Source organism: Talpa occidentalis, unplaced genomic scaffold, assembly GCF_014898055.3.
Source record: "Talpa occidentalis isolate TD23 unplaced genomic scaffold, MPIMG_talOcc4v2.1 talOcc4.4, whole genome shotgun sequence".
Classification (NCBI taxonomy): domain Eukaryota; kingdom Metazoa; phylum Chordata; class Mammalia; order Eulipotyphla; family Talpidae; genus Talpa; species Talpa occidentalis.
The window spans coordinates 49,788,715-49,815,079 of record NW_023604295.1 but is presented as its reverse complement, the minus strand read 5'-3'; the positions used below and the strand labels follow the sequence as shown (position 1 = coordinate 49,815,079).

The window sequence follows — 26,365 nt, the reverse complement described above, 5'->3', positions numbered from 1 at the left end:
TCGCTTCACTATTATGAATACTGCTTCAATGAACATGAAGCTATGGATATCTCTTGGGGAACTTGATTTCAATTCTTTTGAATTGTGTTCTTGAGAAGAATGTATATTTTGTTGTTATTGGTAGAATATTCTCAGTGACTTTGAGGCATCCAAACTATGCCCATTCTCTTTTCCAGGTGGCGCAAGATAGGAACCCACATGTCGTCCTCTGAAAAGCCAGAACATTGGATGCATATTTCACTTTTCTCATGTCCCCATGGGAGAAGTTATAGGTGGTGACCTCTCCTAATATTAAGCTGTTAGCTTGGGACAAGGGTGGGTAAAGTAAATTTCTCTTCTAACCTGCCTTAATGCAACTGTTATTATTGGCTTTCTTTTCACCTGTAGTATCAAAACTTCTTTTTTTAAAAAATTTATTTATTTATCTATACAAGCACTGGGTATAGTCAGAAGCACAGGAGGGTGAGAGAATTCACCAGAACCAGAGCGGGGAACAGAACAGGCAGACAGATGAAGTACACTGCTGAGGGGAGCAGTGGGCATGGCAGGAGAGGTCTGCGTGCCATGTGGGACCATCATCGGTGGTCAGGGACTGAACTGGCGCTGCAGAGGCTGCAGAGGCAGCTTTGCAGTCCAGCGCTCAACCGCTGCACCACTGGGGAGGCCCTTGAAACTTCTTAACTGGATTCTGCAATTTTATAAAGGTATTTTACTCCATCTGCCATTAAATTGGTGTTTCTGCAGGAAAATCATCTTGCTGATATCACCCCTCTATATTTCTTAATCAAAACAACCTATGTAAAGTGGTAGGTATATATTCTGTTCTATAGTGTTCGCTTAATATGTGCCATTGTCTACTACTATTGCCATATTATCTTCTACTTTACTGAAAATGCATACTGTTTCTGGAACACAGTCTACTTCCAAGTCTCTTGTCTCTTCTGCCTAGAATAGCCATTCCTTTATTTTCCACTTTGTGCACTCCTATTTAGTTTTCTAGAAGAAGCTTCAATGTCATGTTCATTGTGGGTAACCAGAGAAAAATTCCCTCTTCTAAAATATTCATAACACTTTCTTAACTTTTACATTAGAATCTACATCACATCATATTATAATAGGTTTCAGCATTATCTGTCTCCAAACATCCTCAGGAAAGGGTCACTACCTAAAATACCAGATACCTATCTTCCATATTTTCTGTCCAGCACCTTCCAATGTGACTGACATGAAGTGATTATTAAAAATTGACCAATTGAGGGGCCTCCCTGGTGGTGCAAAGGGTTGAACACCATACTATGAAGCAATCTGCAGCCTCTGTAGCAACAGTTCGATCCCTAGCTGTCCAGGAAGCAACCCACATGGCACAGCAGACCTCTCCTGACTTGCTCACTGCTCCCCTCAGCAGTGTATTTTGGTCCATCTGCCTGTTCTGTTCCTCACTCTGTCTCTGGTGAATCCTCTCACCCCCCATTCCCCGCATCTCTGGCCTGTACCCCAGCTCTTGTATGCATAAATAAATAAATCTTAAAAAATAAAGTTGACCAATTGAAGGCATCCCTGGCGGTGCAAGAGGTTAGGCACAGCACTATGAAGCTACCAACAAACTCTGTAGCACAAATTCAATCCCTGGCTAGCCAGGGATCTGCCCACATGGTGCGGTAGACCTCTCCTGTCTTGCCTGTTGCTCCTCTCAGCAGTGTGTTTCAGTCAGTCTGCCTGTTCTGTACTCTACTCTGTCTCGGGTGAATCCTCTCACCCCCTCCCCACACCTCTAGCCTGTACCCCAGCTCTTGTATACATAAATATACACATCTTTAAAGAAAAAAAAATTGATCAATTGAATTGTATAGGATAAACATGCTATTTCCTCTGAATGCTTAGCAAACCTGATTCAGTTTCATATTTTTCAAGAAGTGCTACAATTTTGTTGTTTCCTAATTTGAATTTTTTGGTCTCAACTAAAATTTTCAGCCATCAATAAGCTTGAAATGCCAATGAATTTTTCTGGATGGTTCTAGAACAGGGAATACATAAGCATGGCAGAGGCAACACTGAAATTAGAACTTGGAGATTGCCCAAACATTGCCATCTCATTTACCAGATGGGAAAGTAACATATCTAAAATTACTGAGTCTTCAAGGGAGAGAGAAGGCATTGCATCATTGTGATTTAGGATGGCACATAATTTTGAAAGATTATTTCATTTTACATTACGTAGGCTTATGAAGTTTTTTGTTGTCTTACAGAATTGAGTCTCTTAGGAAGCTACTGTATGGGAATATGACATACTTTTTAAAAAAGACATTAGAAATTATGTATAAATAAATGTTGGGTCAAACTGGCATTAACTAGGGACCTATTTGACTTAATGTTTGTAAGGAAAAGCCTTTTAAAACATAGTCTTACGTTTCTTTCAGTACTATCCTATGCATAGAATCAGGCTAGATTAACTAATTTGGATTATCTGATATACTGATATACTCCATTTGACTCTGATCTGGCCATTCTCCTCCTGATATGAGGTATCTATAGGACCCATGGGCCATGTCTCACACAGCCAGGATTTACTCAACAACATTCTAGACCATGATATAGGGATAGAGGACCCCCATCCCCCTGCCCAAGTAGATCCTTTTCTTCTTCCAGCCTCTGCCTGGCCTTCTTTCCCAGTTCATTCCTTGGAAGTGGGTCATGTCAGAGGCGTGTGCAGTATTTCTTTTTGGGGAATATGTATGGAGCTTGGGCACATACCCACCACACACACTTGTGTTCACAATGCTGCTTGTGCTATGAAGAAAAAGCTAAGTGTGGAGAGATAAAAAGGATGAGCTGTATACCAGGATCCAGGATTTATCTTCTGACACATGCTGGCACAGAACTCTGAGATGCCCAAGAATCTTAATTTAAATTTGGTTTCCAAACCATGTTCAAACAATTTTGTGAGTTAGAAGTTATTATTAGTTTTTTAAGAGTCATGGGTCTGCATTTGCACTTTTGCTCCTGGATCCATAAACATGAGAAAAGGGCCTGCCTGCTTTAGTAAGTATTCAATATCATGATAAAGAAAAGATTTGTTTTGAAAATTGCAACCTGTATAACATTAAGGATCAGGGATCTTGCAGATGTTTTCAGAGTACAGCTAATGTAAACTGACCCTGAAACCCACCTTGAAAATTCTTCTTAATTAAACTCTCAGTTATTGGCTCATTTATTTAAAGTTTCTCTTTTTATTCTGAAAGTGGAATGCCACTGATTGAGTGTTCCAGTTAATTGGGTCAATCAACATTTTTCTGAATATTATTATTTGGAAATCAATAGAAGATGTTGACGTGCATAGTGCAGGGAAACAAAAGAGGAGAGGCTGAATCAATGGGAGGGGCTTTATAAGACAACAGATGCATCTAACCATTAAACTATGCATTTTGCAGAGATGTTAGGTCCCAAGGGGAAGCCAGTGAAAGAGAACTGAACAACATAAAAGGCAAGTACATAAGATATAAAGAAAATAAGGAGAAGAATCAAAGTAGATTGTAGTGTGTATTAAAAAGAAAAACCTTCATGGGAATTTGCTGACCTACTGTGTGAGATAGAGGAGGGAATGTGCAACCGGGAGATGAGGAGAGGCTGCCTCCAGGACCATGAGGGTGTGCTATGCTAATTTGGGGTCCTGTACTTTTTTAAAAAGGAGTATGAGCACTTGATGCACATTGAAAGCTGAGTAACTGGGATGATAAGGGGTCTGAAACCTCTCCTACAAGAGGATCAAGGGAACTCATAAGAACAAGAATTTTCCAAAAATATCTGAAAGACTGAGAACATGCAACTGTGATTGAACTTCTTTGTAGTCCCAGAGGATGTAAACATAGAGGACAGGAAGTTACAGAGAAATGAGTTTTAAATGAGTATCCGCATACATAAGTGTGTAGCATTAAAAGCTTAGTCACATAGTTCCATAATTGTGAAAATGTTTGCTCTGTTCAGAGCTGGATCACTAGTGCAGTGGTTCTCAAACCTGGCTGAACATTTGATGGATACTTTTGAAAAGTCAGGCATTCTTAGCTCTGATCTCTGGAAATTTGGATCCAAGTCTTGCGGAGGTGCACTTCTGGATTTCTGAGCTGCTCCCAAGTGATGATGGTGTGCATTAGAAGAACAACTGTTGTTTGGCATGTGCTAAGATGGTTAGTTTTTTGTCTCAGGACCAATTGACTTGCCTGGATCATTATTCTCCAGTCTTCTGAAAACTTTGCTCTCTCATTTCACTAAGGTCCAAAATAGGCCCATCTTTCAAGTGTCCAGAGATAGATGAGTGGATTAAGAATATTTGATATGTACACACAGTGGGACACCACACAAATATATAAAAAAAAGATGAAATATGGCCATTTGCAACAACATGAGTGGAACTGGAGGCCATTATGCTAAGCAAAATTAGCCTGAAGAAGGACAAAGATTAGAAGACTGGAAGATTTCATTCATATGTGGAATATAGAGAAACCAGACCAAGGAAAAGACAAAACAAATCCTAGAAATATAACTATAGAATTGAGGCTACAGGGGCTGGGGAGAAAAGTGGGGAAGGAGATCAAATGGACTATGCTGGAGGATAATCGTTGCCTTGGTGGGGGTGTGTGTGGTAACATAGGTCTGAAGAGGTGTGACCCTATACATCTGAATCAGATGTAGTGTTGTAAGCCAGTGTGGCCCGTCTTCCACTCTCTCTTTGCCGTACTTTTTTTTCTCAATGTACTTATCCTGACCTAAAAATTGATTTATCTGTTTATTGGTCTCTGCCTCTGGACTGTAGGTTCCATAAGAACAGTGACTGTCTTATTCCTATTGCATATCCACAGTTTAGAATAAAGATTGGGAAATCATAAATGCTCAACAAGTATTTAAATACTTCAATTAACGAGTAGATACATGTATGCGTGAATGTTTGTGGTTGGTTAAGGGCTTGACTGACAGAATGACGGGCACTACTACGTAAGGGGAAAATGTTCAAAGCAGAGGCTAGTTGGCCAAATTTTTGAGGATGCTTTGGGGGAAAACATACATTAGATAGAGGGTTGATCTCAAAAGTTTCTTACCAATCACAAAGAATAAATAGACAATGAAGAAGAAGACAAGGGGATATATGGCATAAAAGACAGTAGAGTTAAGAAGGAGCTAGAGCACGCTGGAAAGAAACAGCTTGCAGGGAAGCTGGCTATGGCAGCTGACTTGTTGAAATATTCACAACACTCTGAAATAACAGATGTGCATTGAGAGATCTGTGTGAGCATTTGTAATCTACTGTTTTCTGTGACTTTCTCCTCCCTGTGTGCTTCCCCCACATAACAGCTCACTGTCTGGCCATCAGCTCCCAGAAAGCCTTTCTATCTTAAAGAAAGAAAGAACTCCCCTCCCCCATTCCCCCTCACCCTCCCTCAACAAGCTTATATATTATTTCATTCCTGATAAAAAGGACCTGCATTCCCCCTTTCCTTAACACTTTGGCCTCATGTCTTTCTTCCCTTGCTATTATTGCTGCTGCTCATATTTCTTCAGCCTCAGTGGCCTTCCTGCTCTTCTTTAAACACACCAGTCTCACTCCACCTCACGGCTATAGACTGGCTGTACTTTCTGTCTGGGAAGATCTTCTTTCCAACGCCACTCTCGTCCCCTGTTTCAAGTCTGACTCTGACAACCCTATTTAAAACAGCAACCTTGTCATCTCCACATTCTGCTAAGACCATTATTTTGCTCCAAATTTTTCATGTCATTGTTATTTGATAATATGCTTTATAATTTTACTATGTTTAATTGATTATCTGTCTTCTCATAACACTTCCTTACACTAGAAAGTTCAGAAGGGCTGTGAGGATTCATTTTTGTTGATTTGTTTGAAATTGCATCCCCCATGAATGGTAAAGTACTGAACATATAGTTTATGCTCAGTAAATATTTGCTGAATAACAAAATGCATAAATGATACATTAACATTAAATAAAACCAGGAAAGAGTTTACTTAGCAATTCTCAATCCAGTGAAAGAATCTGGGTATCTCTGGTCCATTCCACTTTAGTTTCCACATTGCACTGATATTTGCTTCCTTTCTCCAATTATTAATTAATTCAAGAGGTACTTATTTAACACCACCAGTGATACAAACTCACTGAGCTCTTGGAGGAGGCAAAAACAAAAGAAGACAATCCCAGTGGCTCACAATGAAGATGTGAAGAGGGTATATTGATATAAATGTCCTTTGACCAACAAATGTGGGTTTTAAAAAAGGCTTATACCAAATTTCCTGGGCAAATATGTAACTGTGAGAAGTATAATTGGTTTAATAGCTTAATGGAAATCAAGGATTTTGGGGGAAGACAGGAATCTGATTTTAAAATGCTAAGTGTAAATGTAAAATTTTGAGTGACAAATAAAATAGGTCTTATGAAGTATTGGGACCTACCAGTACCAAATTTAGAATAGGGAAATGGTTACTTATATGGTTAACTATAAAACCAGTATCTTAGGATGACATTCCAACACTAACCCCCAAACATTTTTACAGTCAGAGATGATGCATGATGTATAAAGAAAAAAAGATCCAGTTAAAATTAAGCACATCTACTATGGTGGAGGACTGTGGGTGCTTTGGTGATGGGTGCGGTGTGGTAACAACACCTGAAGGGGGAGATCCTGTATCTCTAAAACACAAACACCATTGTAGACCAATGTTACCTGAATTTAAAAAAGATACAGGTTTAGGGCCTCCCCGGTGGCGCAGCGGTTGAGCGCTGGGTTGCGAAGCCGCCCGCGGCCTCTGCGGTGCCGGTTCGATCCCCGGCTGCTCCCCGGCCACCGGTGGAGGATCCCACATGGCGCGCAGACCTCTCCTGCCGCCCGCTGCTCCCCTCAGCAGTGTACTTCGGTCCTTCTGCCTGCACTGCTCCCCGCTCTGGCTCTGGTGAATTCTCTCACCCTCCCGCGCTTCTGACTGTACCCAGTGCATGTATAAACAAAACAAACAAACAAAATAAATAAATAAAATAAAAAAAACAGGCCTCTATAAAAAAAAAAATAAAAAGATTTAAAAAAAAAAAAGATACAGGTTTAATTTTTTGAGTCAGAATTCAACCTTTTAACCTTGTAACTCTAGATTTAAAAGGAAATAATAAACACCTAATATGCATCTATTATGTCTCACAGAGCTAGATGGTTGCTTTTCTCTTTTATTGTCTAAGTTTCTCCTCTGGGAGGGGAGGGGGTACTGGGAGTTTCAAGAGTAATGTCATGGCTATTGTAAGCTATTTTGCTATGAGGAAAAGAGTTGTCTCTGGTCACTCAGACAGCACATTCCTAGGGAAAACGACTGGGAAAGCCAAGGAACTGTAGGTAAAAGGAGAATTATATGAAGGAAGAAACACTCTCCCAACTGAATGTGCTATCATTTATTATCTTTACTTCTTAACTGGATCACTACACAGTCCACAATCCAACAAACCAGTCAGTTTGACTGACTTTAAAGTTCAGTGAAATAATTCATTGATGGCTTAGGTGCTAACCTTTGCATTTCCCACTTCTTGAGATAAAAGGGAAATTAGCAGGGACTTCTGACTTTGGCAGTTTGTCCCCCTGACACCCATGCCATAAGTGGCATCTTGGAGGGTAGGTCATCTGATCCACATGTCTGAATACGTGGCAAGAGGATGTGAGTCTGGATGTCTTAATGGCATATTCTGCTAAAGTTTATTTCTCGTTTAGCTATTACACTTTATAAAGATGAGAAGACAAAAAAATATATGAATTTGATGAAAAGAGAGTCTGAAATCAAAGCAAGTCTTGGTTTTTTAAATGAACTCTTCTGTTCTTACAGAAAATGTGATAAGGTCAATGTTGACTGCAGATGATGAGCAAACCAGTTGGGTGTTTATTCTAAATATATCACTGCCAGTATCACCCTCAGTGACACCCTGCTTCCTCTTTCCATCGGGATTTCCCAACAGATGGGGAGAGAGCTCATTACTAACCAGGAGGAGAGAATTGATGCTAACACCCACAGCAGCAGTTCAGTCAACCCCTTCATTACTCTTCCTTCTGCTCAGACTCCCAGCAGCCTCTGGTAAAAGCCTTGGCCATGCCACACTGCAAATCCCAGGGCCCCTCACTAACACTTCACTCTTCATGGAGGTCATGGCTAAGCCGAACAAGACTTTCTTTGCCTGCTCCCAGCTGAGTGACCTGCTTTCTCAGCAGCACAATTTCTCTAATGAGATTGTTTCACAAAGAGAAGAATGAAATCAGTGTCAGAAGGGTGGATCAAAGTTATTCTTATGCTCTGAGGCACAGGGTCAGACTGCAGGTACAAATGAGCTCCTGGACCAGAGACAGTCCTGTTGAGAACACACCACCCCCTAACTATGTCTCTCCTGTCTCCTTGGCACCACCCACCTTTAAAATTATGGGCGGAATCTCCTATGCAAATGCTCGATGTGATGTTGAATTTAGATATTGTGTGAGTCTTTCTTGAGATCATATAACAAGTAGATACATTTTTGAGCACTTAGCTCAGTCTATACATAGTCCTCTATCACTCATGACTGCTTTACTTGACAACAACCCCACAAGAGAGGAATTATTATCACTATAAGGTCATTAAAAAAGAAACTGAGGTATAGAAATAATGTTTAACTTGCTCCAAAACTATTAGTAAGAGGAATAGTGGAGATTTTTTTTAAAGATTTATTTGTGAACACAAGAGCTGCGGTACAGACCAGAGATGTGGGGGGGTGAGAGGATTCACCAGAGACAGAGCAGGGAACAGAACAGGCAGACAGAATGAAACACACTGGTGAGGGGAGCAGTGGGCAAATCAGGAGAGGTCTGTTGTGCCATGTGGGTTGCTCCTTGGTTGGCCGGGGATCGAACTGGTGCTGCAGAGGCTGTAGATTGACTTATAGTGTGGTGCCCAAACCCTTGCACCACCAGGGAGACCCCAGAGTGAAGATTTTTAACGCAGTTTTATCTGTCTCCAAAATTTATAGGAGCAAACCTAAGACACAGCGAATAATATATACCTCACACTGAGCTGGGCGATGTGGGGGATTCAGTGATGAGGCAGAGCAGATAGTAGAATTCAGCAGTTTACAATGATTGATGGGGAAAGATATAAACTTAAAGTATAGACAGATAATATAAGGCAGAAAGTGAAAACTGTTGAACCATGATGACATTATTAAGAAAATGCTTTGGTAACAATAAGTTAGGAATAAGTTCATAATGAAATACCTGTCACTGACTATGTTAATTTAAACCTGATAACAACTAAGGAGGGAGATACTAAGGCTATTCTCATATCATAGATTTAGTAATTTTTCCTTGGTTATCCTTCTTATTTATCCTGTGTCTTGTGCCTTGTTAGCAATCAGAAAACATTTTTAATTGAATGAATATTTCTCCAGAAAATGAAGTCATGAGAAAAATATAAGTATAGATGATTTTTAAAAAATACTACCATATAAAAAAGACTAATGTATGATAAAAATATAATAGCTAGAGATGGTCTACGGAATCATAAATTGAAGAGATACAATTCAATTCCAATGATGAGATAAAGCATGACACAAATACCTCCATGCTGAAGAGTGGGTGTGTAGGGAGAGAGGAGATGCCTGCCTGTTAAAAGAAGGAGGTGAAATCGAACTTACCATTCAGCAATTTTTTCAATGTTTTGGGGGAAGAAGGAAAAACTAACGTGGGGGTATTGCAGTGAGCAAAGGAAGTAGCAGTAGTCAAGGTGGGTTGGAACACAGAAGTCACAGAAGAGAGTGATCTAAGTCTAGAGAAGTACTGGGAAGCGCCAGGCTTCCCAACTTGGCCAGGCCTGCCAAGTTAAATTTGTGCTTTTCTAAGAGGGCAATTGGAAGCCACTGACGGCTGTTCACAGTGTAGTGCATAGCAGAGCAGCAGAGCATTGGAAACCTGGACTTGCAGTGGTCATTTGAAATGGCTTGAAGTGGGAGAAAATGGAGGTGGGAAAGAGCAATTAAAACTCTACAGTTCTGCTCAGGTGAGTAATTATGATAGTGTCCATAAAAAGGAAGGGATGGGATAAAAGATGATACCCAGAGATCAATAGGCTCCAAATTTCAGGAACAAAGCAGAAAGAAAAACTCAAAATAATGATGTATGGGCAGAGAAATAATTATTCACTTTAAATATTATTAACTTTAAAAGAAACCAGTTGTCATAAAAAACAAGAACTGTTGGTCATGTTGAAATTGACTACCAGTAAAACATCCGAATAAAACATTCAGCAGGCAGAGAAATTCAGATTTAGACCTCAGAAAGGTCTGTTTTTAAGTTCTGCTCTATCTAGGCATATGAACAGCCCTGGATAAGTGTGTAGAGAGAGAAGATCAACAGTAGAAAAATGAGTGTCTCTATATTCAGGTGACTTGAGATGAACACCCCTATGAAGAGATATTAGAACAGTTAGTAGAGATTAGAAGTGTTAGTAGAATGAGAGAGGAGAGTCAACAGAAGTCAGCAAGTGCAATGGAATTTATCCGGACCAGGAAGCAGAAGCAATAAATGTGACTTATTCTTTTCCCAATATTGGTAGTAGAGAAAAGAAGATCTAGCTGTGGCTTGAGGAACTAGTAGTATAAAAGGGAAGGTTTAATGATGGCAAATATAATTCAGCCAGTGAATTTGAATATGGTCATGGAACATGACACTTTAAATTTATTCACCACAAAACTGTTTCCCAAAATGATTTCCTTAATGTGTAGTTTATACCATTTTAAAAGTATTATTGAACTGCATAAAAGCTCTATCTGAAAATAAGATTACTGAATTTCATTTGAACCTCTGGACCGTAAGTGGCCACTATATTATATAAGATATCAGTGCTTGGTGAACTAGTGGTTTGATCAGAGAGAGAATGTGTCCTGACATTGTCAGACAATTTGTTTTCTTTTCTACTCAGATTACTTATGTCTGGTTCTACTTCCATATTTAGAAGAATTGTGTAGGAAATGGGTTTGGAGGTATGTCACTGGCCATTTCTGTAGTCCAGGGCAAATTAATTGGCCTGTCTGAGTCTTTATACCATTTTCTCAAAATAAAGATTTCAGATTTGATGATTTCTCAGACAGATTCCAGCTAGAAAATGTTATATATATTCCCTTCTTGCTCTAGCTATATTTTGGGGATGGTTTTGAAAACATTTCATACATGTAATGGATGGAATTAGAAAATTGGCCAAGTGTTAAGAAAAAGTTTCAAGAACCGAGCACTAAATTATTTACTTGGAAGTAAAGGCAAGGCCTACATGAGGTCTGCGATACAAAGACTACAAATAAAAAAAGGAGAACCATAGTTTCTAGAATGTTAAATGTAATCTTGAAAAGGAAAATAAAGAAGGGTAATTTGATAAATAAAACATAGAAGCATAAAGTTCAATGTGATCATTTTATATTCCCAGATGTAGATTTTCTTTTGGTTTATGGAATAAAAATCTCTGTAAGAGTCTTCTAATCCAAAATCATTTTGCCAGAACACTTGATAGTCTCTTTGATTGAATCCTGAGGAAAAAGGAGAGAGTGAGGAAGGGAACAGAGGAAGTACAGGTCACTTAATATAAGTGATTTTGAACTACGCTCATTCTCAGATGGGAGAAAGTCTTGATTCTAAGGATGATGAATGAATTGGAGGCACAGGAACCCTAAGGGATACCTCTGAGAAAATGATGCAGAATTAAGAGGCTCTGGGGAAAGTCAAATGGAAAGAACCACAGACAACAGCCTACTGAAAGCTTGCCTCTGTGGTCCCTGGGGAGGTGGTAGAGTGTGCTGTACTTCATGTGCTGCTGGTCTGGCAGAGTGAGAGTCCATTAAGTATAGTGGTGAAGAGTGTGAATGTTGTGTGCCTCATAAATGATTCTGCTGAAATCCTAACTCCCAAGGTGATGACATTTGGAGGTGGGGTCTCTGGGAGATGATGAGGTCTTGAATCCAGCCACATGAATGTGAATAGTGTCATTATAAAAGAGGCATTAGACAGCTCCCTTGCCATGTTAAATTACAGGGGAAAGAAAGCTATCTAGGAAACAAATCTTCATCAGACCCTGAAACTGGCAGAATCTGTCTTGGACTTCCCAATCTTCAGAAATATAAGAAATAAATTTCTGTTGTTTTATAAACTACCCAGCCTATGGTATTTTGTTATAGCAAGCAGAATTAACTAAGACAATTGGTTCTGCAGTTATACACCAAGATATCTCTTCATCGTTTTTTCCACTGCCCAGGGACATGAATTCAAAAGGCTTACCATATGGAGAATTGGTTGGGTAGTTGCCACTTTATTTTTGATTTTAAGACATAAGCTCTGTCCCTACTGTATTTTATCAGAGAACAAACTCTGATCTCAGACTGGCAAGATGGGAGATGTCTCTGGGAGAGTAGAAAAGGAAGAGACAAGGATTTTTCACATCACGACAGTTTCAAGAAATAGCAAATGTTTTAGTATCTGTAAAAGCTAGCAAGGTGTCATGACACTTTTTGGCTGTAAATAACACTCTTTCAGAACCTGGAGCGTAATTTGAGGTGTCCTGCCAGTCTCTTCTCTTTCCTTCCCACCACACATACTGTAATACCTGTCCCAGGCAATCCCATCAGCTATGACTTTGTGATCTGACCAAACCTTCACTATTTTGGTATTAAATTGGATTTGAACTTGGGTCTCAAGCCAATTCAGTTCAATTAGCATTTATTGAACACCCACCAGGCAAGGTCTTTAACCTTTGCTGTAAGTCACATCTAAATCTCTCTAAACAAGCAAATTGAACTGGAAATCTGAGAGAACCACACTTTCTTACAACACTTTTAGTATCTTTCAGTGTTTTGCTGCTCAAAATATCTCAGGCTTGCCTTACAGAGCAGAATTACTTGGTAGCTGGAATAACGAGGAGTCTAAATGTCATCATGTGGATTTTTATTTGAGTTATAAGAGTGGGCACTGTCAAAGATTCGGTAGGTCAGATTTAAATTTTAAGTCAATACTAAAATGGACACAGATTTGAGCTACTGCGGTTGGCACTGTATGCCTCTGCTAATCGCATATTTTGGGCAATTTGTAGAGTTGGGATTTGAACTTCATTTAGTCTGACTCAGAGCCACTTTGCAACCACTGGATCGGTCAATCCATTCTGGAAAGTCAGAAAGAGTGAGGGGTCAAGCAAGGAGAATCCTGGATTATCAGATACTGATTTGGGAACTCTGGAAAGATGACTTGATTGTGCTTGGGTTCCTTATTTTATTAATACCTCTGTCTGCCGCTCAGTAGCTGGCACATTAGATGATCAATTCTTCCTCATGCTGTTGTACATCGGTCATTAAATTATGCCCTTTATATAGAGAGAGAATATCATTAAATGTAAAAACTGAATCTGTCCTGTTTATTCAAATGTTTTAAATGCTTATTTTGCTTGAGACAGTGATAATAATATTGCTGTGGAAATATTATGGCCAAAATAATAAGATTTTCCTCACTGAAGCTAGTGGTCAGAACAACAACAGACTACATGTTTAACAGCCTCCTTTTGGTTTTAGCTTTGGCAGAAAATAAGAAGTGATGCTTTCAAAAGGTCATTTTTGCTTTGATCTTTCAGGGAATTGACAAAGACCTATCACTGTTAAGGAAAAGTGAGGTGATAGAGGGATCTAGGTGATAAGAGAAAGCAGTAACCTAAAAAAATTAGATATGGGAGCTGGTGGGAAATCTTTAAACTAGGGGAAAAAATCATGTTCTAAGTTAACTTATTTGACTCATTCATTTCATATGATCAGATTTAGGTCCTATATTTTTTTTGGACAGAGTTATGGACACTGGAAATACATATTATAGAGCAGACAGCAGTGTTGTCACACTGAAATTAGAAAAATTAGGGGAATTCTTACTCCACAAAGAAAATTTGGGGAAATGTGCAACCAAGAGATGAGTAACTTAAGTCTTAGACAAAGCTGCAATTAATAGTAATTGACTTTTAGTTAAGTACATAAACTATATTCAGCTATTTTAATTAATTTTAACTTCTCTCCACACTGTATTTATTTCATACACTCATATACTAAATATACAATTAAAATAATACTGATTTTTAAGCTTTTTTAGATCATCAAGTATAATTTTAGCTGAAAACATGTGCCCTATTTACTTATGTTTCTACCTAAAATTTTTTCTTTGAGGAGAAATCTACTTTATCCTCTAAACCATGAATAGCAGGATCTGGTGTCAGTTTCAGGAATTTAAGGCACAATGAATAACTCAATATAATCAAATTTCATGTATTTTATAAGTGAAACAATGGCATTACAATGTAATGTCTTTCATTATATACAATTTTTAAAGTACATTCACTTTATAGCATCTGCCTCAGTACTGCATCCCTCTTTAGAAGCAATGGACAGCTTGTTGATTGGCACTAACACTGCATGGCTACCAACTTCTTCCACAGTTATGATATATGCTTACTTTTAACAGCTGTTTCTCACAATTATACTAATAAATGTACCTAAGAAATTTAATTGAAATAATGTATAGACTGCTGAAATGTAAGTGTGAAAGAAGAGATTTTTATTTAAAGCATTTTCAGTGATTTGGAAAAATTTATTGAGGGGAAGTTGATTGAAACATACTGTTATTTTAGATGTAGGCAAGACAACTCTAAGAGAATGAAAGCAGAGTAGAAATACTGCATTCAGGTCATTTTACAAAGGTTTCAGTGAACATAAAAAAGTCTAAGCCAGGAAATTGAAGATAATTTATTATAAATGTGGTGTATGAAAGAAAAGTGACAACTCATGAGTAATCTATATTCACAAAATTTCCCATCATCCTAAATCAAGAGATAAGGATGTGAATGAACACAAAAGTGTATATGTTGAAATACTAAAATATTATGGGATATTTATTTATGATTCCCATGTTTGAACTGACTTTTCCAGGAACTGGCCATTTAGATTTCCTGTTATAGCCTGTCTGTTTTGGAATGAGAATCTCCCAAAACATTTAACAAAAAGTCAAGAACAATATTTTGTCAGAGATGGCATGTTAAATAAATTACTTTGTTTATATTTTTATATATAAACAACTTTGTTTATATTTTTATAACATAGAGGCACCACTTTTGTTAAACAAGTATCAACCCACACTATATTTGGTAGAATTATCCTGAATAATGTGAGGTTTAAAATTTTAGTTTTTAAGAAATATTTACATAGGATGTAGGTACATGTTAAGATGCATAATACAGAAAAATCTAAATACATCTTATTAAATGTGGACATGTTAATATAGAGGAACATTAGTAGTGATTTTCAGAATGTGGACAATTATAGTCATATAAGCCTAGCGAAACCACCATTTGTGTAAACATCCATTCAAACTGAAATGCATTTTCTACTTATAAGAATACCTTCTTTAGGAACATTGAATTCATCCTCTTTAGGTAGTAGGCCTAATTTCTCTTTGAGTTGTTAGTACCAAGGCAGCAGGTATTCCACAAATACAAATCTATTATAACAACAAAGACCTTGCTAGTTTTAATTCTGTCTGCTTCACTGACTTTCAGAGTCTGGTCTATGGCATAAATAGGGACAAAATTACAAAAGGAATATGCTTTGACCTTAAAAACAGTTGTTGACAGTTACAAATCATTTGATATCTGCCACAAGATCGCTTTGCTATATGTGACTAGAGATGTTCCACTAGTGAAAAGCCAGCTTCTCACTGAAAAATAATAAAATAAATCCAGTAGTGAGATACAAATTTCAGTGAAGCCCTAGTCTTTTTTTTTTCCTGTCTTCAGACATAAGTAAAAAATGAAGGAAACAAACACAACCTAAAATAGAACAAAGGTCAGCATTGGCCTCATAGCTTGGCTTGGTAGCATGCGCCTTTCACTAATTCAGATTGCATCATGAAACATAAAATTTTATTTCTTTCAAAAATTATTATTTTTTATCGTACTTTCCCTATTAGTGGAATAATTCTATATTTATGTAATAAATTCTGCCTTAATGAATGTATTGCAAAGGAGAACCAATAATCTGGCTAGTTGAAAGAAGAAGAAATAATATATCCACACTGTAAAAAGGCAGCATCAGATAAGAAAACAAAGAAACAGTTTCATAAACAAATTTAGTATCTCTTTTGAGTTCTGCCATAAATGTTGTCCAGTTTCAAGGATGTCTTTATTGTAGTCTCTTTTATATGAAAACTTGGCTCACTTATAAAAGTGCAAGTGTTTCCCATCTCTAGAGTCATAATTTTGTTGGTATTAGAAGGTATAAAAGGTTCTGCTTGTAAAAACTCAGACAAAGCCAGACCATGATGATTGAGTCGGTTTCTCTTCTGTAAGCTGATAATTATCTCACACTGTTACAAAAACAATCCTGCAATGGAGAATTGCAGAAAAAGAGCTCAATTCTCTTATATATATAACATTAGAACTGTAATTATTTTACTTTCACATTTTTCCCCCTTCATCTTAAAAACATTATGATTCCATTATGTCAGGTTTCAGTATGTACTTGCTGTGCTTATTAAGATGCTTATTACCAGATCCCATCCTTAGAGATTCTGATTCAATAGGTTTGTGGTGAAGCCTAAGAATCAACTTTTTTTTTAAATTCTTAATTAAATTTTCATACAAGTGATCTGTAAGTATTTTTGAAACTTTTAATTGGCACCTATCTTGAACTCTCTTGTTTATGTTAAAGATGAAAGTGGACCTGTACTAGCTTCCATGGCTTTGCCAGTTTCTTCCTATGTAGTTGTCAACATGAGCACTTTCACAGATTGATTTTATAATCTGGTGTAAGAAGATGAGCAGACAAATAAGCATAAAGCAATGCAAGAAAAAAGTACTCAGAGAATTGCATGCATGAAGGATGTAAATTAAGAAGAGCTCAGAGGAAGACAAGACAACATGTTCAGTTGTAAGGTTCAAGAGATGAATTCATTTGACATGGCTTTGAAAGAGAGCATTTATGTGGGAAAGAAACAGATTTCAGTAATGGAGCAAGTTATAAAGAAGAAGACTCCACCTGAGATGCAGCAGGTGAACCAGCGAGGCAGAAACATGGGACGCGTGTCAGACAGAGCACAGATAACAGTTTAGGAAGATCCCCTGGGCTGAGAATTAGATTAGGGGTCTGTTCTCATTCTGCTTTGATTTGGCTCTAATTTCTCATCAGAATACTTCATCCAGATTGGCTCCTCTACTAGACCAGCTGCACACATCTTTCTGGGGAGTTCGGGAACTGGCAGTTCCTCTTTTCACTGTGAAGTCAAAAAATACCATTTTTTCCTCCTAATAGAGGTGTTTTCCTTAATGAAAGATGTTGGAAACTGATTCCTTCCTGATTTGCTATCATTGTTAGATTATCATGCCCTAAAATCAGTCCTTGAGCACAAGATAAGTTAAGAACTGTCTGTTCTTAACCCGCTGGAATCTTCCTGAAGCCCCCACGGAGGGCATTTTCCTTAAGTAATAGACAGCTACAAGGCCTGATTAAGCTGTTCTCATGTAAATGTGTAAATGGGCACTTGTCTGAGAGATGCTACTTCACCTTCTCAGGTCTAATCTGAAACCAGAACTAAATTGTACAGATGGAGGTTTAGAGCTCCCTGCTCTTCATCTGCCCTCACCGCTGCCTCCAGAGAGCCTTTGGCAGGACCTGAGGTTGTGGGTAGCTCTTTGAAAGTCTTCCTTTGCCAAGAATGTCGGAACTAGTCCTCAAACAAGCCTTTGGGGAAATTCCCAACTGTTTCTAACTGCTTCTCTCTCTCCCGCAGGGAGAATGTATCTCCTTATAACAGGCTTAATTCAAAACAAGTTCCCAGAAGCTCTCCTTCTGGTGACTCAAAATCTCGGGATTCCTTATGAAGAAAATGATACACAACCAAATCCACAGATTTCCAGTGCAGTGTTAAAACAATCATTAATATACTTTCCCCACACTACTTAATGAGGATGGCTGCTGGTGGTAACGATAAATTTCTGACTGTACGCTCTTGCCAGGGGGCCTCTCGGGAAGGCAGCTGCTGCTGGCCGAGATATTTAGAGTTTGTGCTGAACTCTTCTCAGTAGGAATGTCCTTGCTGGTGCTGCTGAGGAGATGAAGGACTGAAGGTGAGGTTTTAGCTCTCATTGAAAGTAAGAACATATCGACCTCAGACTATTAAAGACAATCTCTTTGTATACATGCATTGTTATCAATAACACAGCAGTTTTGCCTATTTGAAATTCAGCCTCATGTTTCACACTGAACCCTTGGGTGATTGTCAATTTGAAACTTTAAAGAGGACTTCATTGGGTAAGTTTCAACAACCTGAAACTCCAACCTTTATAGTTTAATTGCTCCTGATAGAAACAAAATGGGGGAGGGGTGTTTCCAAAGGCAATGAGACCCCAGTATATGTACCTTGTTCTGCCCAAACTGAAGTAATCTTAGCCTCTTCTGCAGTGCAAACCACTGTGTCAAATACTTTATAAGTTATCTCAGGTAATAACTGATATAGCTCTTTACATTACTATCATTTCTCACTTGCAAATAAGGAAATCAAGATCCAGAGTTAAGCTATTATTCAAGGTCATTTATCTCATGTGTGGGAGAGTCAGAATTTGAGTCCAAGGCTATCTGACCCCAGAGCCAGAGTTTTCTACCTCCAAGGTAAAGTGGGCCTATACATGTTCCTTCCCAGATTATTTGTGTCCCTTGTATAATCCCCCTAACTGCATTCCCTTGCTCCCTATATCTGCTTATCAAAAGTCTACATATTTCTTCAATTTCTACATATTTCTTCAATATTTATCTTAAATATTTTCCCTATGAAATCCATCCTAATTTTCTTCTCCTCTATATTGCTCTCACCAGATATGTGCTCCATCTGTGTCTTATCCGCATCACCCTTATATTTGTTATGGTTCTTATCTTATTCTGTCTTGTCTATTTGGATATTTAACTGTAAACTCCCAAAGTATACCTTACATACATTTCTAAAAACTCTATCAAATATTTGCATATGATGGGTGGTAAATAAATATCTATGAAATGTAATTTGCTGAAAGTATTTCCAGGATCAATCTGGGTCAAGACTCAGTCTAAGGAGCTAACCTATACTCACATATGGGTGTCTGGGTACATGTGTTTCTATCTCCCTTGTGGAAGACTGAGGGTGTGATAGGAGTTTCTAGTCTCTATGAGGCATTAGTTATTATAAAATGTGAGGGGCAAAAAGCAGCAGAAAGCACATATCAGAGGTTGCACAACTTTGAAGCTTCAGAGTCATTGAACTGTGTTCATATTACCTTCAACTAGTGCAATACTTCTTTTATTATACCATGCTGACCCATTAGAATGACATTTCAGACATCTTGCCATCATATTTTTTGTTCTTAGACTACAACGACTTTTCCTTTACATTATGATTGGAAACCTTAGAAGAAATCAGACCTCAGATATAAAATTATTTAACAACTTTTAAAACAGTGCCTCAATTTAACAGAGTCTTTACTGTCACAGAAACTCTTATTTGAAGTAGACACCTCTCAATTATACAAAGATGGATCATCAAGAATAAATTTTGCTTTCGAGTTTTATTGACATTATCACCTACTCAAGTCAGTTAAATCCTTTGTTAAGGCAACTTTAGTGTACTCTTCTTCTGAAGTTTTTAAATACAATAAGAGTTTGAAGGAAAGGCTGTTTTAAAGTCAAACTCTTAAATAGAACAGTCTCTGGAAATTCTACTTACATATTTAATACATTTTGATTGAATAAAGCATCACAATCAATATAAAAATTAATGCCATGAGACTTCATATTTCTAGGTATGACAAAGTAATTGTATTATATTAACTCTTCAATTGAGAAAAAAATATGAAAGTTTGGTTTTTAAAAAAAACTCTTCAAATTCATCAGAAAGAACCAGAATAGCTATATTTGGGGGCAGGGGGAGCTAAGATCTCATATGGAAGGGCAGCCGTTGTGGTAAGTTCAATATTTGTAGCTGTTTTTTCATCCTTTGGGACATTTGTTGATTCAAAGTATTGAACAAAGGGTCAAAGAGAAAGGAGCAGTCTCTGAACTGGGGAGACATACAAACATTCATGCATAACACATGGAGATACCAAAGCTGGTAGAACATGAAGGAGCCATGATGCTGGAATCTGCAAGAAATTTTCCTATGAGACATACATCAGTCTCTGATGTATATGTATGGCATAAAAAATGTAAAGAAACTAGGAAGAAAATAGTAGCTAAGTGTTTAGAAAATATAAGTTGAAATTTTGTCATTCTCATAGCATTGGGTTATTAAAATTGAAGTTAAACTTCCTAAGAGGCTCTGATAAATAGCACAGGCTTTACCTCAGAAAGTCCTGAAGGTAATAACAAACCTGAAATAGATTGGCTTTGATTTGTTCAAGTTGACCTGCTTATGCTGTGATGACTTATAAGTGGGGAAACGTTTTCTTGGAAAAAGAGCCCATCAGCGTGGATCTCTAATTAATATTGATTAATACAATTTCGACATTAAAGAAAAACATTGCTAGGCATGTCCAGAAATAGGGTTCAATAACCACAGACTAAGAGAAAAAGTATACCAACAAGCCACAAAAACCAGATCCTTGATGTTACCCAATGCAGACATAATCAACTTATAATTACATATCCAAGAAAATAGAGTACAACTTTAGTAACTTAAATAAATGAAAACTCTAAAAAATAATATACTAGAAATATCAGAATCAGCCTTAAATAATAAATAGATCTGTCAGAGAGGAGGGACTTCCAAAGACAGGTTAATACAGATATAAGCATAAAGAAGTTTTTCTTCTTGTTTTTTATTTTATTTATTTACTTACTCAAAGATTTATTTATTTATTTATCTATCTATCTATCTATCTATCTATCTATCTATTTATTTATTTATTTATTTATACGAGCGCTGGGTACAGTCAGAAGCGCGGGAGGGTGAGAGAATTCACCAGAGCCAAAGCGGGGAACAGAACAGGCAGACGGACGAAGTACACTGCTGAAGGGAGCAGTGGGTGGCAGGAGAGGTCTGCCCACCACAGCAGCCAGGGATCAACCTGGCGTTGCAGAGGCTGTGGGCAGCTTTGTGACCCAGCCCTCAACAGCTGTGCCACCAGGGGAGACCCTGAAATGTATTTCTTGAGAAACAATTTAGCAAAATTGACTCAAGAGGTATCAGAAAATCTAGAAATTGAATGAATAATCAAATTCTTCCCATAGAGAAAACTACAAGCTCTTCTTTGATGAATTCTTGCAAACATTTAAGTGAGGAGGAAAAAAATGAAGAAAAGACTCTTTCAGAAAATTTTAAAAATGAGGAACATTTCCAAAATAATTTTCGAACATGTTATAACCTCAAGTAACAAAACTTGATCAAGACAATACAAGAATTCAGGCCTCCCCACTGGTGCAGCCTGGGTTGCAAAGCTGCCCTCAGCCTCTGCAGCTCCAGTTCTATCACTGGCCACCGGGTGAGGGTCCCACATGGCACCAGACCTCTCCTGCGCCCGCTGCTCCCCTCAGCAGTGTACTTCGTCAGTCTGCCTGCTCTGCTCTCCGCTCTGGCTCTGGTGAATTCTCTCACCCTCCCGCATTTCTGACTGTACCCAGTGCTTGTATAAATAGATAAATAAATGAATCTTTAAAAAAAATAAATAAAATAGAATACCTGACACAAATAAATCTACTTAAAAAAAAGACAATACAAGAATTCAAAATAAGGCAGTTCTTCTTATAAATGTACATGTAAAAATAAAATATTAAAACAAAACTCATCACATGTGATAATATATAATAGCCAAAGTTTTTTTCCCTCAGAAACACAGACTGGATTAACATTTGAAAGAAATCAAAGAAGCCCTATATTAAAAGAATAAAGAAAAAAAAACTATGATTGTTCTTTATATATGCAGAAACTAGATTAAAATACAATAGTTAGAAATATTCTCAGCAATTAGAAGTAGAAGGCATTTTCCACACTGATATGGGATCATCCAAACATTTACCATAGGTTTATAGTTATATTTTTGAAGAAATATTAAAAGTTTTTCTTTGGAAATAATAAAACTGTGATTTCTGCTATTCCTTCAAATCTTATTATACTGAAGTTTCAGGAAGTACAATACAAAAAATAAAGTTATGAGAGTTATAAAGGGAAAACCTGACTCTGGTGAAATTAGTCATGATAGTGATTACTTTTAGGAGAGGTAACACTGAAGAAAAATACAAGGATTTTTTGTACCATTTTATTTCTTGACATGGGATGTGGTAATGGTAGCATCAAGATGTATATGATTTTAATCTCTATGTACATTATGTTTAATTAAATGTTTATAAAATGATTTTTTATGATTGCATGATAACCCATGCTTATAACAGGTCCAGTTCAAATCAACAAGTTGGCAATTAAGTGTAATACAAGTTGCTGAATGAATGGAAGTGAGCAGAATAAACTGGGAAGAAGAATGTACTTTAAATGAGACAATCTCACAGGTGACTATTACCTACTGTGTTTTTGTGTGTTGCTGTCAAGCAACAGCTTACTTGGGTATCTTCAAAAAAGGAATGGACAGAGGGAAGGACCACTGTGAGGGTCTGTGTCCAGACTGTATATTTACAAGAGTGGGAGGAGCAAGCTCAGAGAGAAAGTGCATGTATAGGTGGGGACTCTGAGTCATGCAGAAAGACAATACTTATTTTATGGGAACATTTGAGTATGAAATAGAGAAAATCATGGGTCTAGATAGTCAAGAACAAGAGAATTTCAATCTTTACAGAGTCAGATTTTAACAATAGTTTGAACGATGTGAATTTCCAAATTCACCTATCCTCATGAGAATAAATTATATTACCAAAAGATTTTATTGACTGGAGATTTCATTCATCTAGTTTTCAGTTCATTTCTGCCTCCTTCCCTGCTTTTTCAAAAAGTCCTAGTGTTCTCTCAGACTCAAGAAGCTTGTTTAGGGTATATTTCTTGCAGAACAGATTTAGGAAGAGGATATGGTGATGACTCTCTCTCTCTCTCTCTCTCTCTCTTTATTTTATACTGTGCTTATTTTATACTGTCTCTGTGTAAGGTGATTTATTATTTAATTTTATCTTAGCAAAAATACGCAAAAGACATTGTTAACCTCAAGTAACAGGGAAAGTGAGGTTTAGAGAACTAAACTAATTTACCCAAAATCATGGAGATAGTTAATAATCTGTAGAGCTAGGGCTTGAACTTTGTTTAGTCTGACTCAGCCACATCTCCACCTTTGCTTTTTCTCCAGCAGACATACCATAGGGGCTGTCTTTTGTGTTTGCACCTCAGAGCCCCTCATTCAATTCCTCTCCATTTTCTCCTTATACACACCTGTTTTATTTTATTTTTGGAGAAGCAGTTCAGTTTTGATGATCAAGTTGATTTTCCATGTCAAATTTTCATTCCAAGCCATTTTCTACACGTCCTAGTCACATATGTATGTATGTAGTAGAATCAGACCGATGTTAGCAAAAGTGATTAGTGAGACAAATTTAATGGATTGTAACAAAAATGTAGTCTAATTTTATACACACATGTATTTATGATAAGCCAAATATAAATCCCTTTTAGATCAGCAGTTTTGGATTTTCTGCAATCCTATCTCCTGTTGTGCTGTTCCTTTCCCCAACTTTTTCCTCATTAGAATAACTGATCTCAGTGATCTAGTTCACAAAACTCCAGGAAAAGAGAGAAACTACCAACAACACGACCTCAAGAGAACTTGGAAGTTAAAAGTTAAAAGTTAATTTTTTTAAAGATTTATTTTATTTTTATGCATACAAGAGCTGGGGTACACACCAGAGGTGAGGGGTGGGGAGTGAGAGGATTCACCAGAGACAGAGTGGGAAACAGAATAGGCAGAATGACTGAAATACACTGCTGAGGGGAGCAGTGGGTGAGTCAGGAGAGGTCTGCTGCGCCATGTGGGAAGCTCCTTGGCCGGGGATTAAACTCGAGCTGCAGTGGCTGCAGTCAGCTTCATAAGTTGCATCTTAACCCACCAGGGAGGCCCTAAAAGGGTAAGTTTTTAAGGAATCCTAATAAAATAGGAAGATCTTGAAATATACAAGTTACTTTACCTTGGTCTACCAGTCCCTGCAGCATCTGGCTTTGTTCACCTCTCCAGTGTCTTCATAAGTAACTTGCTTTCTCTAAGTGTGCTTCAACTATCTTCTCCAGATTTTTTTCTTTAGTTCATGTCTGCTTTGGGGCAGAAATACTGTTTGTTCATAGTGTTTCCTTTGCTTGCAATGCTATTCGCCCTGTTCTTTCTATGGTTGGTTTATTCTTAGCATTTGACTCTTCTAAGAGATGTCATAGCTGAACTCCTTTGCTAAAACAATCATCTTTCACATCGCTGTAGTTATTTTATTTCTTTTGTATCATATATAATAATCTAAGGCTATCCCATTCATTTGATTTTTAGTTGTTTACTTTCTCCCTTATCTTCCAAACTCTCTTCTTTATTCCCAGCCAGCATATTATATTCTTAAGATACTTGATGAATATGTTTTGAAGGTTTATGTACTTAATGATGTTTTACCTTATTTTCTTAGTCTGTCTGTTTGGGGGGTCTGCAATTTTCCCTCATTCACCTTGGCATCTAGGCATCATGGGCAGTCAACTGTGAGGACATAGTTTTACTACAGACAGCCCATAATAGACTTTTTCTAAATGACAATACCCTTGCCCTTAGGCGTTCATGGAATTAGCTCTGTGAGATTATACAGAGGGGATGAAATTGACCTGTCTGTTCCTCCAGATTTACAGGTACAGTGATGCTATCAAGGCACATGAAAAAGCCATGTTCCAAATATACAGGGATTTCAGTGATAGGAGACAAATAATTTGCAATGGACATGACATAGGCAAAGAGAAAGAAGGCCGGAAAAAGTGAATTCCTCTTTGATCCATAAGCTGCAGCACTGAGATAGAACTCTCAGCTCACTAATACCAAGCTCTTTTAATGTTGAGGCCAAATATAGACTCAAATAGAAGAGCAATGTGTTTTTTAACCAATGATAGATTTTAAGATGATTGGCAAAGAAAAGGCACACTCATTCTAGAGCCCAGCATTTATTAGATGCTACCTTTATTATAGTCTTTGATCAAAGAGACTGGACCAGCCTTTGAAAATAGTTCTATAATTATTCTTCTTCAATACACTATATCCTACTACCACACTGACTTCTGCTGGTTCCTGATCCTGTGGGTACCTCTACAGTTTGGTAAGTTATGCCAGACCTTATGTACTTGACTTTGGCTTCATCCTTCTACCTACTGCTTCCTAATGTTTCTGATATTTCATCTTACAATTTGGTGGTAAACCTTGACTTCAAGTTTCATCCTTGCATCCTGAGTTGGATTTCTGTCTTTTTTTTTTTTCTTTTTCTTTGCTACTCCTCTAGAATTACATTGCTATACCCACAATCCTAGCTTAGTCCTGATAACTTTTTCACTAAATATCTCCACAGACCATGTTCACATTCTATGAATAAAGTAGTAGTATTAGACTTCAATCCTTCCTTTAATCCACTGCTGGAAACTGTAATTAGTGCTAGAGATACAAGAGAATTATCTTGGTACTTGACCACAGAGAATTTACAGATGGATATGAGAGTCAGGTACTAAAAGTAGTTATTTTACTAACTGTCAAGGGAAAAGGGGGTGATAACCTTGCAGTCAGCTGTGTGTATGTGTGAGCATGTGCATGTGTGCATGTGTGTTCAGAGAAAATTTTCCATAGTGGCTGTACCAATTTATAATCCAGCTAACAGTGCACAAGGGTTTTCTTTTCTACACATCCTTACCAGCACTTGTTAGTGCCAATCCTTTTGATTATAGTCATTCTAACAGGTGTAAGGGGATATTACATTGTGCTTTTGATTTGCATGTCTTTAATAGTTAGCGATGCTGAGCATATTTTCATGCACCATTTGGATGTTTGTTATGTCTTCTTTGGTTAGTTTCCTTGATCATTGTTTTAAAGGATTATTTTATTTATTTATGCATATAAGAATTGGGGTATTGGCCAGAGGTGTGGAGGGTGAGAGGATTCATCAGAGACAAAATGGGGAGCAGAACATGTGGATCTACTGAAATGCACTGCTGAGAGGAGCAGTGGGTGAGACAGGAGAGGTCTGCTGCACCACTGGTCAGCTCCCTGGCTGGGAATCGAACTTGTGCTGCAGTGGTTGTTGCTGGCTTCATAGTGCTAAGACATAACCCTTTATACCATGGAGGCCCAGAG

The 26,365-nt window shown here is 37.7% G+C and overlaps 1 protein-coding gene and 1 long non-coding RNA gene across 5 annotated transcripts in view; one reads left to right on the top strand and one right to left on the bottom strand.

The window, feature by feature from the left end:
• The window catches only part of LOC129146739 (uncharacterized), a 39,746-nt gene extending 39,548 nt beyond the window's left edge, over positions 1–198 (top strand). For both annotated transcript variants that reach the window (XR_008553864.1, XR_008553863.1), the window contains exon 3: positions 177–198. This is a non-coding gene — a long non-coding RNA (uncharacterized LOC129146739). The remainder of the gene's footprint in view (positions 1–176) is intronic.
• LSAMP (limbic system associated membrane protein) overlaps positions 1–26,365 on the bottom strand; it is a 615,816-nt gene that overhangs the window by 121,865 nt on the left and 467,586 nt on the right. The window lies entirely within an intron of this gene.